The following is a 19,782-nucleotide window of genomic DNA, read 5'->3' as shown; positions in this document are numbered from 1 at the left end:
AAAATCAACACAATAACACAAAGATTTTAATACATTGAAAACTTAACTAAAGAGAAACAACAATGAGAATTAGTACGCTGAATTCCTATCTATCAATCTATTCATGCGTTTGTATATAAACACACACACACACACAATCATCAAAGTAGAACATATTTGAACACAAGTCATCGAGACAAAAGAGTAGCATGTGTATCCAATCTATTAGTGAATTCCAAAACAAGAAAAGGGACCAGAACATATTGTGGACTAACTATCTAATACATTAGTGATAGATCAACCAAAATATAGACCCACACAAAAATAATTAATATCGGATCACTACCTTCTCTTATCTATAATTTACTACTAGAAAAGGAGTCAATCCTTCAGACCAAGAACATTCTAGAAAGACTCTACAGTAGACTTTTCATTACCTATTATGTTAGTACACTTCCAACACATTCAAGGCTAACACCTAGATCATCTCGACAACTCTAAGTCATTGGGTTTGTTATCAATGACAAGAAAACCAATATATCCAACGTTTTGTATTAAATGAGACCATGCAAAATTGAGATCACCCAATCATATATTTCAAATGCGCAAAAAAAGTGTAAAAGACAAAAAAAACCTGAACTTGGTGAAAATTAACAATAATTATGGTAAGTGCGAGTTAAAATACTTATAACAATGAGAACTGAAAACTGCTAGAATTTAGATGCTCTTGTTGGGGTTGGCAACTTTTTTTAAGCATCGGAGAAGCATTGCAACATTGCTTTTTATTCAAAGAGAGCTACGACAGGGCTTTTCATTACATGACCTATCTGATCAATCCAATTTATAAATCCGTAAACAAAATCTATACTTGACTCGACCTCCATCGTTAGAGTAAAATACTGCTTTTGCAATTTCTCAGTAAATTGAAGGCTGGAAGGATTTACCTCTACCTTGAATCCGTTTGGCACGTCAACGACTGCCTTATAATACGATGTGCCCTCTCGCACATTCGTCAATGTTCTCTTAAATGTGGCAGAGTAAGATGATGTGGCATTCTTTTCGAATACTGCAGTGAACGTAGGATAGTTTAGACCATCAGAACCCAAGTCAAGACTGCTCGGACATGAAACAGGCACACCGGCGATTAATTGAATTTGCTGGGTGGTGTAATTGAGAGTGCACAAATAGTTTATGTAGTCCTCGGCACCAATGTCATAGACAAGCCCAGGGTCAACGGCTTTATTAGGATCAACATGGCCTGCACCGAAATCCAGTGGAGTGGCCGCTTGCCCGTCATCACCATCAGTAATAGTGTTGTTGGTGTTGTCTAGCGTGTAGGAAGTGGTCATCATTGCAGATCTGATTGCCGCTGAACTCCACTCACTATGAACCACTTTCAGCAGAGCGCTCACACCGGCTACATGCGGACACGACATGGACGTCCCAGAAATCATAACATAATTGTCGCTCGGGGTTTGTGCTGCCCAGGCTGCTAAGATACTCACTCCTGGCGCTGTAATGTCCGGCTTGAGTACGTTGGGGCCTTGACTATTCGGGCCTCTAGATGAAAAATCAGCCATCACTGGCGCAGGCTTCATACCCAAGACTGTCACGCCAAAATCAACTTCCACCACAGGACTCGCCACTGAATAAGAATATTTTGCGAGGGCCGCCCCATCAGGAGCATTCAAATACAAAGTAGGGAACTCGTTAGATGGATATTGAGTTAAATAGTTTGCTTGGTCCGTTACCATGACTAGCGCAACGGCTCCAGCAGATTCTGCTGCATCAATAATATCAGAGCTGACGTTGGTGCACAACAACACCGTTCCATTCACTTTCTCAGGGACAAGACGTCTCCTGCACGCACTATCTCCCATGTCGTAAGCGAGCGGTGCACTCGATATCTTGAAGTTGCCATTTGTCGTATCGGAATAATAAGAGGAGGACCCGAATAATAAGAGGAGGACCCAGCTTCAACGTAGCCTCATATCCTCCGTCGATGGTGCTCGCTCCCACTGTCAATATCCACGGTGCGCCGTTCAGTACACTTTGGCGCGAAGGGCCGCCGTTCCCCGCAGAGCAAGCAACAACAACTCTCTTTCTTGAAGGCCGAGAGAAAGAGAGAGAACATCAGCTCCGTCATTAATGGCACTCTCCATGCCGGCGAGCACGTCAGAGCCCGCAATCCCAATCGACCAATCGATTTTGTACATAGCCACTCGCGCGGCCGGAGCCACACCACGCGCTATGCCAGGGGCGTAACCGTGGAAGCTGACATTTCTCACATAGTTTCCCCCCGCGGTTGACGACGTATGGCTACCGTGCCCGAGAAAGTCCCTCGGAGAGTCGTAGTCATTAGATGTGTCAATTGGCCCGTACATTGCCACTGTTCCTTTCTTGAAAGAGCGTGCGCCGATGAGCTTTCTGTTGCATGAGAGTGACGGATCGAAAGCAGTCCCGTCCTCGCAAGTCCCCTTCCATCTGGCAGGCACAGGTTCCATTCCGTGGTCGTTGAAGCTCTCGCTCTCCGGCCACACTCCGCTGTCCATCATCGCCACGATAACGTCTTGCCCAAATCGAGATGCCGGCAACAGACCAGCAATGGGACTAAGCCCGAGGAATTCGGTTGAATGAGTGGTATCGAATTCTCCCATTGGATTGGGAAACGACATCACATGGCCTGGCATCTCCTCCAGCGTGTCCAGCTCCGACTGGGTCAGCCTGGCGCTGAAGCCTTGCATGACTGCATCATAAGTGTAGTGATAGCTGAAACTATCCTCTTTCGGGGAGCCGGGCAAAGATTTGACACAAGATACCATAGATTTGTACCATTGCTCGTGGGTGGAGAATTCAGAGGGCATGGCGGATTTGTCCATACCAATAATGTAATTTGAGGCATACTCTACACAAGTGGCATACTGACAGAATAAACTGAAAATCAAGCAAGCTAACACCAGACGAGGAAGACTAGTGCTTTCTTTCATCTTGACGAACTCCTAAAACTACAATCTCTATGTTATCAAAAATATCTTTCCGAGGATCAATCTGATATGAAAGTCAATGCAAGGTGCTCTCATTTACTGCAACTCGTCCGGGCATACATAGCCAGGGTCTGTTCGATTTTTCCGCTAAATCTTGTTTGAAAGCAGATGTATGGATCCCTTTGTTTTAATGTCAACTGGCAAGTACTCGGGTAACTCGCCGACAGTTTATTCTTCTCCTAATTGTCACCTCCTCGATATTGTCATTTATCCTCTGGCGAGATGTATCGTCCAACATCAACACCTTCTTGTAATGTCATATCTCTAGTCTGAATTATAGTATCCCAAGGCCAAATACACTAGAGCTTAAAGGGTATTTTAAGGGATTTTAGATTCGCCTATAGATAAGATCAATAAATAGAATTTTTCCTCTCGTTGTATACAATTTATTTTAAGATATGGTGGCTATATGCAAAATTATTATTAGTCTACTTCGTGTCTAAGATCTAGTTTGTCAAAAACTTTGTTCCAATGTTCTCTTTTCTAACTGTTCATTTGGCTCAGGAATATAAATATGGGAATAGGAATACTTATTATCGAATAGAAAATGGGGGTACGAATTCCTATTCTTGTTTGGTTCAGCCAGAATTTGATGGGAATACACGGACCCAAAAATTTATGTTTTGTAAAATAGATAGAATTGGAATAGGAATACATATTCCAATTCTACCTATTTAGGTGGCATAACAAATGCTCATTTTTAGGCCAAAATTGGAATATGTATTCCTATTTTATTCTTAGTCCAATTCTGATTTGGTGCATTCAAATAGAGAATTCAAAATTTTAAGAATTTACATATGCCTATTCCACTTGTATTCCCACTGCCAAACGAACCCTTAGGGTGTGGAAATTGTTTTCTTCACAAAGTAAGGGATACACTCAAAATTGGACCAAAAAAATCCTATATATGTAGACCGTTTTCAAAGCCATATGTACATCTTAATCAAACATCAAAATAAAATGAGTCAACAATCAATAGTGTCATTCATAAATTCAGTCATATTATTCTATTTGCCAATTTATCTTTTGCAATAGTGTTCCTATATTTCTTAATAATATTTTAACTTGTTTGAATTGTTATTTAGTGTATAAATTAATTTTGCATCCCTTTTAATTAATTAGCATTAAAAAAAATGAAAACTATAATGTTTGAATGGGTACATTAAAAAATCAATGCTTGTACAATAATTTCTATTTTCTTATTGGTTAAGAATAAATTTTTCAAAGTTTAATAATTTTTTAATTCTAAAAAATAATACAAATAATTTCTAATGATAAATATAAATTATATACAGTTATCATTAATAATCTTAATTACCCTTGTTTGTTGGCATTTCTTTCAAATTAGGCTAGGATTCAAACGAGTGTTTGGTCCATTCCCACTTTGTGTCATTAGCAATTAATGAGAACTAGTATATATAAGTTGTCTGATACAACATATAATCACATGATTAAAGCGTTTAAATTAAAATTTTCTAAAAATTATTTTCAATCATATGAGCTTATATCTATTTAATGTAAAATAAGCTTATCCACAACACAAAAGGAGCACTAGTATAGATATTCAACTGTGCGAATGCGGAATACTCCAATCGCCAAGGACAGATGTGTGAATCGTTTATTGCCGCTCCTAATTACAGGGGTATGGATTTTCAAATACTTTATCTTTTACGAATTAGATGACGTATGGCGTAAATTTTGTTGAAAATAACAAGATTAAACAAGGCGCGCGTTACCTACTGTGCGCCAGTTATTATAGAGTGGCTATAACGGAGCATCAAAACAAAATTACGTAGAAGAAACAAAGAGAATTACGCCGGCCAGATAAATTGAAACAAGTAATAGCTTCTTGAACTAAACCGTAACACTACATTAAGTCTCCGCTCGAATGATTGTGAAGTATAAACCGTAGGAGGATCTATGGATTTTTATCATAGACATTGAGTAGGGATGGGTATAAGCTGGATTCTTTTTCATCGGCTATCAGTTCTGTTGATTTTTAGTTTCATCTGTTAGTGTGTCTTATCGGCAGAGAGTGCCTGGATTAAGCTTTTGCATGTATGGATAAAAATGTCTTTGTCGCTGAGGCCTCCTCTGAAATTGAACGATTGTATAAGTCGGCCATGACGACATCTTCTGTCAGAAGCGGCACGGTTAGCAAGCTACAGTCACTGCGCGAGCATTTGAATGATAACAGAGATGACCATTACAATGATCGCAGAGATGAAATCCGGATGCAAATCTCCAAAGGCGAGCTGATGCTGAATCGGGAACTTCTGGTAGACACGCCAGAGGATTTAACTGTACTAAATCCAGAAGAGTGAAAGAATATAGTAGTTGTAGTTGTTTGGAATTCCAATTAATGAAAGCCTACTACTTTAAGATTTCTATATGTAAGGTTTTCTGGACGCATTTTATATTATCATTGTTGAATTTTTTTGGCTTTTTCGTTCTTTTCCTTGTCACCTACATGTTAGTTTTGTTAACAAAAAACTAATTCGGTGGTTAAGATTGTGCTTGGTGCATACTGCAAGTTAAAATCAGAAGTCCCTTCTTTCGAAGATTAGATCCTTCATATATTCGAAGTCATTTCAGTGTTACCTGGCATATAATTTCAGCATTCATTCTTCTAATAATGATTTAGCAAAAAATTGGCAACTCTGACGCCTTTGTAATATCAATTGATCTTTGCATCAGTGATACTCCAGATTTTTCCCCCCCTCGTTCAACTTTGGAATGAAATTATTCCTTGTATCTATGCCATGGCTCTTCTCAAGGGAAAAATGATTCTAAACCGATGACGTTATAGTGTTTTTTTGGGTTATCACAATCGAATGCCATTGAATCTTCTAAAGTGTGCTTTACACTTTTTCAGTATTTTTTTAATATCCGAACTTATCTATATGATATACGTAAGGTGGAAAATATTGTATGTTTGAAAACTAAATAATGACTACCAACCACGAATAATTATGAAGTTAATATTGTGGGGTCATTTCTTATGGCAGTTTATTATTAAAATTATTATTTGCATTCCAAACATGAGTTAACTCATGTGTTTCTTGTTGATTATGGTTAAAGGTTGTGTGTCTTCATTTGGTCATTATGAGGCCACATGTAGCAAAGCTATAGCGGATTTGAAAGGGTTTGAAAATTATAGTGAAGAATAATTTTTATATCTATAGAAAAGATGAACAGTTTTGTTCTCTTTGGCAACATATTGGTGCCGCCATGAATAAGGGTTTGCTCTATGTTTGAAGTTTTGTTTGGCAATTAGTTATGGGTATTTAGTATATGATAAAGATCAATCTGACACATAGGTTAATATTTTTCTTGTGGAGAATGACTAGCATTTTGGAAAGAAATCTTTGCTAGAGCTTCATTTGATTAAGGACTCGGCACATGGGTTTGAAAGTAGCAAACAACAAAGAGGTAAATGATACCTCAAACTCCTCAAAACACAGGTATGTGAGAATGAAATCTAGTAAGTGTCCTTCTTGTTTGAACTGGGTTTTTCATGACACATCTACAACACTTCCATTTGATTTTGTTTTTAAAAATATGTATTAAAAGAAGTGTTATAAGAGGTACATGCATGAAATTTTGAAAGAAGTTTTTGATTCCCTTGTTTTTTCTACAACATGATTTCTTTGTTACTTTCATGGTGTAACTTCTTTGTTTCTTCCAAGGCATGAAGAACAAAAATCAATCTTGTTTATCTATCTTTAATGAAGAATATATATGTTAGTTTAAGAACTAAAGAAAAGCTTGACATTTGTGGTAAACAATGTTTGAAGGAATTGGTTGACAATTTTAAGATAGTTATTGGCCACATGATGGTTTATGGAAAAGAGATGTAGTTAATGAGTTCTACATGGTTCTGGTATTCAGTTTGATAAAATGTTTTGTTGACAGTTGATTTCTAGTGTCATTAATCTAGCACTTCAGATGGATAATACAATTCTATGTTAAAAATTTCAAATTGATTCTTGATTAAGGAATTTGTATTTGTGAAGAACCAGTGATGACTCTATTAGAAGGTTTTTAAAAATATGTTATGATGTAAAATAGTTACACAGTTTGTAAGTAAATGTGTATTAGTTAAAGATTCTTGTAATAGATCCCTATATAAGGGAGTGTGAATTTTTAAAATATGTGAAGTGAAAATTATTAAAAATATTGAAAATATTCATACCTTATTGTATAAGGAATATTTTGAGTTTGTGTTGAAAGAAAATATCTTATGATTATTTGTGTGTATAGATGTATGAATTACTTGCATACATTTATGTATACATATAATCTATGAAATAAAATATTGTAAAAGAGGATAGGAGTTGAAGCTCATTGCAGTTGTAACTACAGAATGGTGTAATGGGTTGTAACCCTAAGCAGTTGTAGCTACTAATGTAAAGTGAAGAATTGTAGCTCAATAAAGATGACAAGTTCAACAAAGTGGTTTTTCTCCCTATGAGAAAATTGAAAGGTTTTGAGGGTTTCCCACTTAGCACAAAAATCTTGTATCTCATTTTTGTGTTTGTTGTATCATTTTCTCTAATATCTTGAACTTCATTTATATCTAGTTTACATTAATTTGTGATTAAATGTTTTATATGCATTTTAGTCTATGTAAATAGTTTAAAATAGTGAAGATCCTTTTTTTCTGATTTACTCCCCCCCCCAGAACAATCATTATTTCCAAAAAGTGGTATGATAGCATAGGGTCCCTTCCTAGGGCTACCTATAGGGATTATCCAAAGACCTTTGGAAGTTCTATTCATAGTTTTGAGTTATTTGTGTAAGTTCAAACTCCATTTTTTCTTATCAAATCTATCATTCTTGGTTTGATCTTAATAGAAAATACTATGGGGAAAAGGAGTAGAAATAACAAGATGAAAGATATGTCCAAAAGGAAATGAGATTTAAATGATGTTTTAACTAACACTCAAAAATTGAAAGATAACATTTCAAATGTGGTTTGTGTTTCTACTGATCAAGAAATAAAAGAGGAGGATGGTGAGGTTAGTCTTGAATATGAGTTGCTTGCAGCTCTACATGAGATTAATAATCTTAATAAAAGAAAACTATGATCTCAAGGTACCTATGCATGAAATTGGTTAAGATAATAAGGTTGTAACTAAAAATATTGATGAGGCTAAAAAGTCTATTGCCGAAAATTCAATTATTGAAGTGGACTTGAAAATGAAACTAGGAAACAAAAATGAATTATATAACCAACTTGAAAGTCAGGTTACCTACTTGAGAAAAAAGTTTGGATCAATATTTGTTGTTGAAAGAGAAAACTATTAGGGACAACATGATCCAATGTCCAATAGTCCAAAGTGAGAAAAATAAACAAATAATATAGGTGTCAAGGTCTGATCTAGATGTTAAAAATAATGAGTGTCTAAAAGTTGAACCGGAAGTTGTGAATCTTAGAAAAAAACTTGAAATTGTCAAAAATTAATAAAAAATTGCTTAGAAGTTTGACAACAGTATTAACATATTATATGAGATGTTCGGTAGACAAAGACATTCAAAGGAACTTTTAGGTGTGTGATATGATGAAAGGGAAAATTATTCATGTGGATTAGGACACAACACAATTTTTACTACCAAAAATGGGAAGAAATTTATATTCAAGAAAAATCCTAGAAAAAAGGATGATTTGAGTTAAGATAATGCTGCACCTAAAGAGAAAGGTGGGAATAATGGTAAGAAAATAACTACTTTTAGATCTTTACCTCTTTTGTACAATCAAACAATTAGGTTTAGTTATTCTTTCCAAGACTATTGTTATGTGTGTAATACATATGGTCATAAAGTTGTAACATGTATGAATTGAAGGAATTATTTCATGAGTCAAAAGTGTTACAACTATAATAGATTTGGTCATAAAGCCACAAGCTATAGATGGTCTAAGAATTCTATGATTATTTCTATGAAAAATAAGAATATAAAATGTCATAAATGTAACCAAAAATAAAAAAACCTTTGTCAATTTGTTCTCTCTATGGAAAATTAGAAGAAAGGTTCTACTTGGGTTTGGAGAAGAAAGTATAATAAAGATAAAAATAAAACTCCATGTGCACTCCTTGAACATGTTTTTCCATCTAGATCTTGATAAACAATGAAAACTTCATGGAGATTTTAATATGGTTTTAATATCTTTTAACCCTATGACAAGAAGATTAAATTAAAGCTAAGTTTTCTAACTTCTTTAGATTAAAAACTTGAAGCTTATTTTGGAACTAATTCAAAGAATATTCTTGATATTGATAAGTTTTCAAAGCTCATAGAGAAGAGAAGTGAATTCATAACATTTGGCTTATTCTCAATTTTTTCAAAAAATGATATGATTTGAATCTATACATACTTGTCATGAAGATTATGATTCCTTGATGCTTTGCAATTATATTTTTTTATATAATATGATTCAGTATAACATGAAAGCTATCCGATATAAACATGCTACATGTTATAGCATCATCATTTGGCATTTCAATGGTGATCATACAAGATTTGATAGTCTTCTTATGACTATATGTTTGGGTTGGCAAAACCAATAATGTCTATACAACATCTTTCAGTATAAACAATGGAAAAATAAAACTCAAAAGATAGTGTTGAATTTGACACAAGTAATAGAGATCGCATTTAATGGTGATAAGTTGAATATTTAAGATCAACTAGACATGAAGTCTAAGATTTTAAATAAAATTTTGACAACATAATCTGGAACCACACGTGTAATGTTAGGATTAAACCACAGACAAGTATAACAATTACATGTAAATATAAAAAATATCAAGAAATAATAGATCACACAGAAAAGAACACAAGACACCAAGATTTAATGTGGTGCACCCAAACCCTAGGCTACATCCACCAAGTAGCAAGTCCAATATTATTATGATCTAGTGACTACAACCTAAATACAATCTATAATCCCTTACAACTCAATACCACTATAAGAACCAATTTTCACATCACACCTTATGAAACAATCCCTAACCTTAAGCCCTTTTATACAACTATTTTTGCCACTTTAGGGTTAAAACATGTTGGCCATAAATTGGCGAATAAAAGCAATAGCCAATTGGTGAATAGTAGCCCAAATTTTTTTTCAAGCTGATGCCCTGAACCCCAAAGAATTTATGAAGCATGTATAGTACATCCTTGATTAGTCACCACAAACTAACATGTAAAAGAAAATCCATAAAGATAATCATAACTATAAAATGAGTACTGAAATTTCAAGCATGTGTGATGATCTAGATGTGCCCAAGGATTATAATGTGATTTGAGTATGATCAGAAGAAAATTCAAAATTTCTCCAATTTTGATTATGACAAACTTCAATATTCAGCTTCAATCAATATGGGGGAGTCTGTGATATTTGATCAATTATTATGATGATCTTCATGTGAATTTTGAGTGACTTCTATGATTTTTTTTTTTGTATATGGACACTAGGTATATGAACAATTATTATTTATTTGGATGATTCATGGTATTGGTGACAACATTTTTTATCTACATGATATTTGATGAATGGATGATGATAATCTTGATGGATAAATATGATCAAATAATGGCTTAGTATGATTATTTCTTGTGATAGCATGGTGGCTCTTGTGATTTTATGACATTTCATATTGTCTTGATTTGTGATTCATGATATCAATTTTTTTTTTTTCAATGATTATGGACACTTGGTTTCTTGATTAGTCTCTAGCATTTAGTGGTATGATATGATTATTTTTAAGTGTTTATCTTCATTCTTGAAAATTATGATATTTAATGTGACATTATGTGGTTCTACTTAGATTCTAATTCAATCCTACATGTGTTTTGATAACATAATTTTGATATTTCATTCATAGTATTAACAGTGATGGATTAATTTTGTAGCAAGAATTCATAGTACTAGTGGTGATAGGTATGTCTTTATAATATTAGTAATATGGCTTCATTGTATTGACTTTGCACTTGACATTCATTTGAATCAGTGGTGATTAGTAGTTTCATTTGGCATATTTTTTATGATTCTTGTTAACTTCAGTAATCAAGTTTTTGTTGAAGGTGACTTTTATGATTAGCATTTTTCTTTAGTTGTTTATGATCAATTTAAAAAATTGAAACTAATTGGCTTTTGTATTATTTTTTGTTTTGGTATTTAGTGAAGTGATACTATTAAGTATTTTTTTCATAAATGACCATGACAACTTGTGAATAGTTACTTCATGTGCCTTTCCTAGTAATGATTTTGGGATAATGATGTTGGAAATGTAAAGGAGTAACTGAGAGGGGAGGGGTGAATCAGTTACCACAAAACCAAATCGAAGTCCCTTAAGATGTCAACACAAATTTAAACAAATCCTTGTTGAAACTCTCTTAACATTGAATATGTTACTTTCACTCAGTTAACACTGAATATGCAGGTCTTAAGATATTAAATGTGATTAACCTTAATTAAATAAGTTGTAGAAACATAAAGGAAATAACATGAATACATGAGACACAAAGATTTAACATGGAAACCCAATTTGGAAAAACCACCAATTGTAACTAGTTATTGTTTTTCACTCTTCTGAATTGAGCCCCTGTCAGGAGCCAACCCTATTAAAGGTTACAAAATATATTGTTAGGTGTGACACTATTAAAGGATTTAATTCACCTTGTTAGGAGTGATTTCATTAGAAATGTTTAGACATTTCAATCTATAAATTCAACCTTGTTAGAGGATTTTCCAAATAGTTGTTAAGCTAACTCTATTAGAAGATTTGATACACAACTACAATTATTAAAGAGTAAAAATGACTTAACCTGATTGCTAATGCAACTGACTTTACAAATTTAGATGTTTTTTCTAGCTTGATTACTTGATCCTTCTTGATCTAAATGTTCTTTGGAGCTTGATCAACTTGGATACTATGTCCTCTTGTAGATATCCTTCCAATTCACTTGCTTAATTCATCTTCTTCATTCGATATCTTCTCTTTTTCAAACCTCAACTTCACCTTTCATTTATATGATTAACCTCATCAAGTCATCTTGATATTAACCTATAAATCTATCAAAATCAATACCTTGATACTTAGCTAATACAAAGTTGAGCACTCAGTCAACATAGGGAAACCCTTTGTTAACCGACCCAACTCGGTCAATACTAACTTTGTGTTAAATTTCCTTTGGTAACTGAGTGAACTCAGTCAACACAGGATCCATGCTAAATTTCTTTTAGTAACCAAGTAAACTTGGTCAAATAGGATCTTCCATTGATGCCTGAGTGAGCTCGATCAACACTGCCTTTGAACTTGGTTATAATTGAAATGCTCAACATACATAGAAGAATTCCTTTGATGCACGAGTGAGCTTGCTCAACACTGACTACTTAGCAAAGACTTGAAATTTTTTGTGACATCAAAGACAATATACAATTGAATAATTGTTTTCAATACTCTCCCTCTTTGGCATTGATGACAACACAACATGTCATAATATAAGGAAATTTTAGAGAAAAATAGAAGTAAGGATAATATCTTTAGTTTCATTATGATTCTCATCCATGAGAACTCCCTCTGACATCAATATCTCCCTCTAGAACGATTTTCTCTAATTCTTCTGATATGACAACAAGCTCTTCCAAAATTTCTCCTCAAAATTTCTCTAATATGACATCAAACTCTCCCTCTTTGGAATCTCATGTCAAAGACAACTTTCAATGAATATGCCATATACTTGATGTACTAATTCATATGCAATTTGCTCTTACAATACTACATAAACATGACTAATCTTCAAATGCCCAGTTGATGCATCACTAATCTTTTTTAGTGGGCTTCAGATAGGGGAATGACCCCTAGCTTACCTCTTAGATACAAAAATACATCCTTAGATAATGACTTGGTGACTATTTCTATATTTTGTTCTTTTGTATTCACATATTCCAATCTCACCTCTTTTTCTTTCACTAATTCTCTCAGAAAATGATATTTTATTGCAATATGTTTTGTCTTGGTATGGATCACTTGATTCTTGGAAATATTAATCGTACTAGTGTTATCACAGAAGATAGCTACTAGATCCTTGATTTCTTCCTTCATACTTGACAATAGTTGTTTGAACCAAATAATGCTAGAATAATTGAATGTTGCTACAACATATTCCGCTTCTACTGTAGACTAAGAGGTGTAACTATGTTTCTTGCTTGTCCAAGACACTACCCTCTTTCTAAGAAAGAATGCTCAACCACTAGTGCTCTTTTTGTCATCAATAATTCTTGCCCAATTAACATCACTAAAGACTTTCAATTCAAAGTTGCCTCCTTTCTTATACCACAAACCATAATCTTTAGTGCCTTTTAGATACCTCGTGATTCTTTCTATTGCCATTATATGATTTTTTTTTGGATTAGCAAAGAATCTTGCCAGCATACCAACTACTAATGCAATATCAGGTCTTGTGTGCACTACATACTTAAGTTTTCCAATCATTGATCTATATGTAGTATGATCTACCTCTTTTGAATCATCACTTTTGGAAAGCTTATGTCTAGTAGACATAGGTGTTCCAACTAGTCTAGAATCCTCCATTCCAAATTTTTTCAATATCTCCTTGATGTACTATGATTGAGTGATGTAGACGACATCCTTCTTCTATTGAATTTGTAGGCCAACAAAGAATTTGATTTGTCCAAACATTGACATTTCAAATTCCTTACTCATTTCCTCAGAAAAGGATTTGCATAAGTCTTCATGTCTAGTGAACAATATGTTAAGATAAACCATAGACAAAAATAAAAAACTACATGCAAATATAACCAATAACAAAAAAATAATAGATCACACAGAAATGAACACAAGGCACCAAGATTTAACGTTGTTCACCCAATCCTTGGGCTACATCCACCAAACATCAAGTCTGATCTTATCACAATCTAGTGATTACAACCTGATTATAGTCTATAATCCCTTACAGCTCAATACTACCACAAGAAGAAATTTTGCATCACAACATAATGAAAATACCCAACCCTAAACCCTTTTATACAAGTATTAAACTGCTTTAGGGTTATAACATGTCGGCCATAAATTAGCCATAACTTTAGTGGTGAATCTATGAATGGCGAATCTACGAATAGTACCAAATTTTTTTCCCCCACTAATTATGGAGTATGTACAATACTTTCTTGATTAGTCACCACAATCTAACACAATATATCATCTACAAAATTTTTGCCAGCAATATCTTCTTTTTTGTTCCTTGATGTACACACTGTTGCTATCATTTGTCCTTTGAAAACCAATTTTTACCAAATAACTATGCAATCTTTCATACTAGGCTTCGAGTTCTTGTTTGAGACATATAAAGCTCTGTGTAATCTGTAAACCATATTCCTTTTGTTAGGATATATGGAAACCTTCATGTTTGTCAATGTAGAATTCTTCTTCTAGGCTTCCATTCAAGAAAGCTGACTCTACACCCATCTTGTATAATTTGAATCCTTTATGTGTAGCATAAGCTAGTAGTGTTCTAACACCTTCTAGTCTTGTAATAGGAGAAAATGTTTCTCCATTATAATCAATACATTCTTTTTTAGCATAACCTTTCAATACTAGCATTGCCTTGTTCCTTGATACTTCTCCACTTTTATTAAACTTATTTCTGAATACCCATTTTGTGATAATTATATATTTTTTTCTTGGGTCTAGGAACAAGAGTCCAAGTTTTGTTCCTTTCAATTTGTTCAATCTCTTTATTCATTGCATCAATCCAACTTTCATTGTCTAATGCATCTATAACAGTTCTAAATTAAAACTTAGCAAGCAAACATGCACCTTTTAGTTTGTTCCTTGTCACTGTGACTTTTGACTAATCTCCAATGATTTTCTCTAGTGCATGACACCTTCTGACATATCTAGCAAGTAAAGGTTCCTTGTTTCTAGATTTTGGAGTTGATTTTCTTGGTTCACCATGCTCTAAATGATCTTTTGGATCATGCTTGGGTCCTACTGTCTGTTACTCGGGTCCTTCAGATTATGACTCAAGTTCCACTAACAGAAACTTAGGCCCTTTTGATTGAGACTCAGGTCCTTTAGACCGTGACTTAGGTCACACTAGCTACAACTTGGGTTGAATTGGAGATTTAGGGGACTCAAGTGGTGAAAAATTCTAATTTCCAATTGCATTTTCTTGAACTTTAGGTAAAGTATTAGGTTCATAGTAGACAAAGCTTATGTATTTTTCAAGTTCTTTGTTGGTTTTTTCTTCACTCTTTTCTACAATCTCATCAATTTTCACATGTGCACTTTCTCTAACTTTGTGAGTAGTAAGATTCAAACATTTATATACTTTTCTTTTTTTGGAGTATCCTTGGAATATGCCTTCATCATTTTTCACATCAAATTTTCCTTTCCTAGTTTCTTTTAAGATGTAACATTTTCTTCCAAATACTTTTAAATAAAAAATATTAGGCTTATAGCCATACCATATTTCATAAGGTGTTTGATCTGAATCTATTTTCAATTGAACATGGTTCAATGTATGAACTGTTGTACTGATTGCTTCCTTCTAGTATTTGATTGCAATATTTTCTCTATCATCAGTGTTCTTGCATAGTCCATAATGGATCTATTTCTTCTTTCTGCTATGCCATTTTGTAGAGGTCTACTAGGTGCAAATACCTATCTTTTGATTCCTCTTTCATTGCAAAATTCATTGAATTCATTTGATATGAAATATCTTCCTTTGTTTGACCTTAGACATTTCAATTTCTTTCATGATTGTTTCTCCACTCTAGCTAGATACCAATTGAAGTTTTGAAAGGCTTCATATTTAATTTTAAAGTACATTATGGTCTTCATCCTAGAATAATTATCAAAAAATAAAATAAAGTACTTATCTTCATAGTAGCTTTCTATACCAATAGGTCCAAAAATATATGTATGAACTAGCTCTAGAACATATTTAGAATGATAATTCTTGCTTTTGCATCTTGTCTTTTTCATCTTCCCAATTTGACAATTTTTGCACATGTCCATATCAAGTTTCTTTAGATTTGGAATGCCTCTTACACTTATATTTTTTCTTATGTTGACAAGGTTATCAAAATACACAAGAAACAATCTTTTATGCAATAACCACATTTCCTCTACTTGAGCTAGGAAACATGAACTTTCAGTTTGAACTAGATATAGTAGATTACCTTTTTTTTTATTTCCAATCCTAACTAGATTTGCTTTCCCATCCAGTAGCTTGGCTTTCCACTCATGAATTCTACCTTGAATCCAATGTTGTTCAACTATGCCACACTAAGTAGATTATGTTTCAGTCCTTCAACCCAGTATGCATTGTCACATCTGAGTTCATTAGTTAATGTAATGCAACCTTTTTGCTTTACATAATAGGGTTCATCATTTCCAAATCTGACACTCCCACCATTATAGTGTTCCAAGTGCTCAGATTTTGTTTTATCACCAGTCATGTGGTGAAAACAACTACAATGTATGATCTATGTGCCATTCTTACTAATATGAGAAATGAGAGCCATCTTATCATTTCCATCACCTAATTCGTCTTTAATATAAATGTAAACTATTTCATCATCATCACTACTATCACAGTCTTTAGCCATGTAACAAGATTTCTTACCTTTGTCCTTGTTATCTTTGTAGCTTTTGAAATCTTTCTTTCCTTTGTACTTGAACTTATTTTCTTATTTTCCTTCTTTTTTTGGACACCTTGCAGCAATGTGACCAACTTCTTTACAAGAAAAATAGATTGGGGGTGTTTTACCTTTGTACTTTCCTTTTCCTTTTGGGAATCTTCTTGCAAGAGGGGCTTCAATGGTTTCGAGGTCATCATCATAATCATCTTCATTTTCACTATCAGAATGTTTGCCTTTAGATTTTCCACCTTTCTTTTTTAGTAATACTTTAGCTTGAAATGCAAACTCAATGCTACTAGCTCAAAGGCTGTCAACCTGCCCACTAGTGCATCCAAAGTTATATCATTTTTGGGATCACATCACATTTCTTGAATAACTGAAACTTTAATTGCATAAATAAGAAGAAAATTTTTGAGTACCTCTCTTATCACTGTCACAACTTCTATTTTCCCTCTTGAGGCTCTAATTTCACTCACAGTTGCTTTGATTCTTTCACTGAATTGTGCAATTTTTTCATCTTCTCGTATCTTTATTTGATCAAATTAACCTCTCAGACTTTATGCCTTAGCTCTCCTCACATTTTCATCTCCTCCATAGATATCTTTCATCTTGAACCACATTTCATGAGTAGTAGGAAAATCTTTGAATTCATCCAATTAAGCATAATTGAGAGTAGAGGCCATGTTAATAATCATTATGTTATGATTCTTGGTTTTCAAAATTTGATCCACAACCAAAGTTCCAATTTTGCCACATGCTTGTTCTCTAGATAATTTAGCTTCTATCTCTAATGGTTTCCAAATGCAGTTGCATGAATTCTTGCCATACTTGGAAGTTATCTCTGTTCAACTCAAGAATTTTCCTTCTACAAAAAATCTTGATCTTTATCTCAGGTCCTTGAAACCTTATCTGTAAGTGTAACACCCACCAAGGGATCCAAAAGAACTAACCTAAAGTTTACTAAGTTTTCCTAACATTTTTTTAATAAAAGATAACATATAACAACAATCATAAAGTAGCAGAAGTAATAACATACAATCATACATAAGAAAACATAATAGATTACATTCCGTAAGGATCCCAAGACGTTGAGTCACATTTAAATTTTAATTAATACTAAGTCAAATAAATAACACATCCACATGAAAGAATAACTACAAGTCCAGTCCATTTAAATAATATATTTTTTTTTTGAATACCACTTGGCAATAAATTAGAATGCACAATCATCCACTGTACATGTCATAGGGTATACAAGGCTGAAAGAATATACATTTATAAATTAGATTACATCATCCCTTTCAACTCCATGGAAAAAAGTACAATAGAATAATTGAAATCATCCATCATAAAGATATAACCATCCATCATAATACACAAGATAGAATGAAAGGAAGTGCAGACAAGGAACTCCAACCACAACATCAACAGACAAATCTCAATGGTAAAAGTAAAAAGCACTACCACCTGACCTCATGGTAACCCAAAAAAGGTCCACTCTCACTGCACTAAGGAGATAGTCTCAAGTCCCACATAGGATAACAATCTCAAAAATCAAAAGCAATATCTAGGTCAAGGAAAACCCTAAAAGTAATCTAACTCAAAGGTTCCCAGATAAGTTGACACCTAGACCTAGAGGCAAACAAAGACACATAGGAAATCTACACTTCTAGTGGGTAAGTGTCATCACACAAACCAACTCTAAGGTTACCCGGCTAGTCTTTTAATCCTCTACCCCCCTAGCGACTCTATTTAGCACTAGTATCCTCTCATATTGACAAGGCATACTAACGATACATGGTCACAACCAAGCATCCTCTCTACTCCCATCCTAGTTTGTACTAGCACTCGAGGCATGGGAAAGGAAAACAAAGACTCTTATTAAGTTATTTTTACTCTCATTTAGTGTAGTGTTATCACTTATTAACAATTTACAATGGGTTACCCTGGTAGCCACTTTGCCTCCATTGCAAGCCACTTCCCAACTTAACATACAAATTACCTACCCTAGGCTCATAAAAGTATAAATCAAAGAATCACAAATTTCACCTTAGCCCTATACAAGTGTCTAGAAAGCATCAAAAGATAATCCACAATAACACCTCAGTTCTTCTAGGCAACTAGAAAGCATCCCAAAAATAACTGATCAAAGACTCAAAGGTTAATTGAAATAGGCCATACCATTCATCTTAGTTTCACTCAAGAACACTAAAAAGCAATAATGAACAATAAATCCAAACACATTATAGAGCATACCAGACACATTACCATGGTTGGGTTTAAAATATTGAGATCAAATCATCATCATGACATCACAAACACAAAACTCTTGAGCCTCCGATAACATCCTAAGATTGGTCAAAGATAGGTCAAACCCTAAAACCCAAATCATAAGACAACATATAGATAATAGCATAGTTTTATAGTTTGGTTTGATTTTGAAAAATACATAGTTTGAGTTTAACAATAAGGTTTCAATTTTCATTGAATGTAAGTTTTTTGAACATATGAATTTTACATTTTACCCTTAACTATATAACCCATTTCTTGAATTTGAATAATATGCACAATTACCCTTATTTGATTATAAGTCAATTATTCCAAAATAATTTAAGAGTAATTATTTATTAAATTATTAAAATAATAATTATTGATTTTCAAATAAAATAATTGCAGTTCTATTCAAATCAATATTAATAATAATAGTAAAGTAAATTTAAAACTTCATTAAACAATATTCATCATTAATCAAACTTAATTAAACTAATCTTAATTAAATTAATTAATAATTATGAAAATAAACAACTTATTAATATCTTATTAATTAATAATTAATAATAATTAACAAAACTATTAATAAATTCATTAATTAAAATTAACTATATTTAAATATATTTGAAAATTCATTAATAATTAATTAAAAACTTATTAATAAATTTTATTTAGTTATTTATTTTTTTATCGGTAAATGGCTGAAGCCTAGATTAATTATTATTATTTGTTGGAATTAATTATTATTATATGTTAAGTGAAGGTAGATTTGAACCCAAGACCTCCCACATGAGAGGCTCGCAAGTTACCATTATG

General features: G+C 33.4%; 1 pseudogene; it reads right to left on the bottom strand.

The window, feature by feature from the left end:
• Nucleotides 1-761: 761 nt before the first annotated feature.
• LOC149535526 (subtilisin-like protease SBT1.6 pseudogene) lies at nucleotides 762-2,966 on the bottom strand (annotated as a pseudogene).
• Between the last annotated feature and the right edge of the window lie 16,816 nt (nucleotides 2,967-19,782).

Source organism: Cupressus sempervirens, chromosome 10 (assembly GCF_028749045.1).
Source record: "Cupressus sempervirens isolate cs-2001-9-10 chromosome 10, ASM2874904v1, whole genome shotgun sequence".
In the NCBI taxonomy this organism is placed as follows: domain Eukaryota; kingdom Viridiplantae; phylum Streptophyta; class Pinopsida; order Cupressales; family Cupressaceae; genus Cupressus; species Cupressus sempervirens.
The sequence above is the reverse complement of the archived record's forward strand: the minus strand, read 5'-3'. Positions and strand labels throughout refer to the sequence as shown.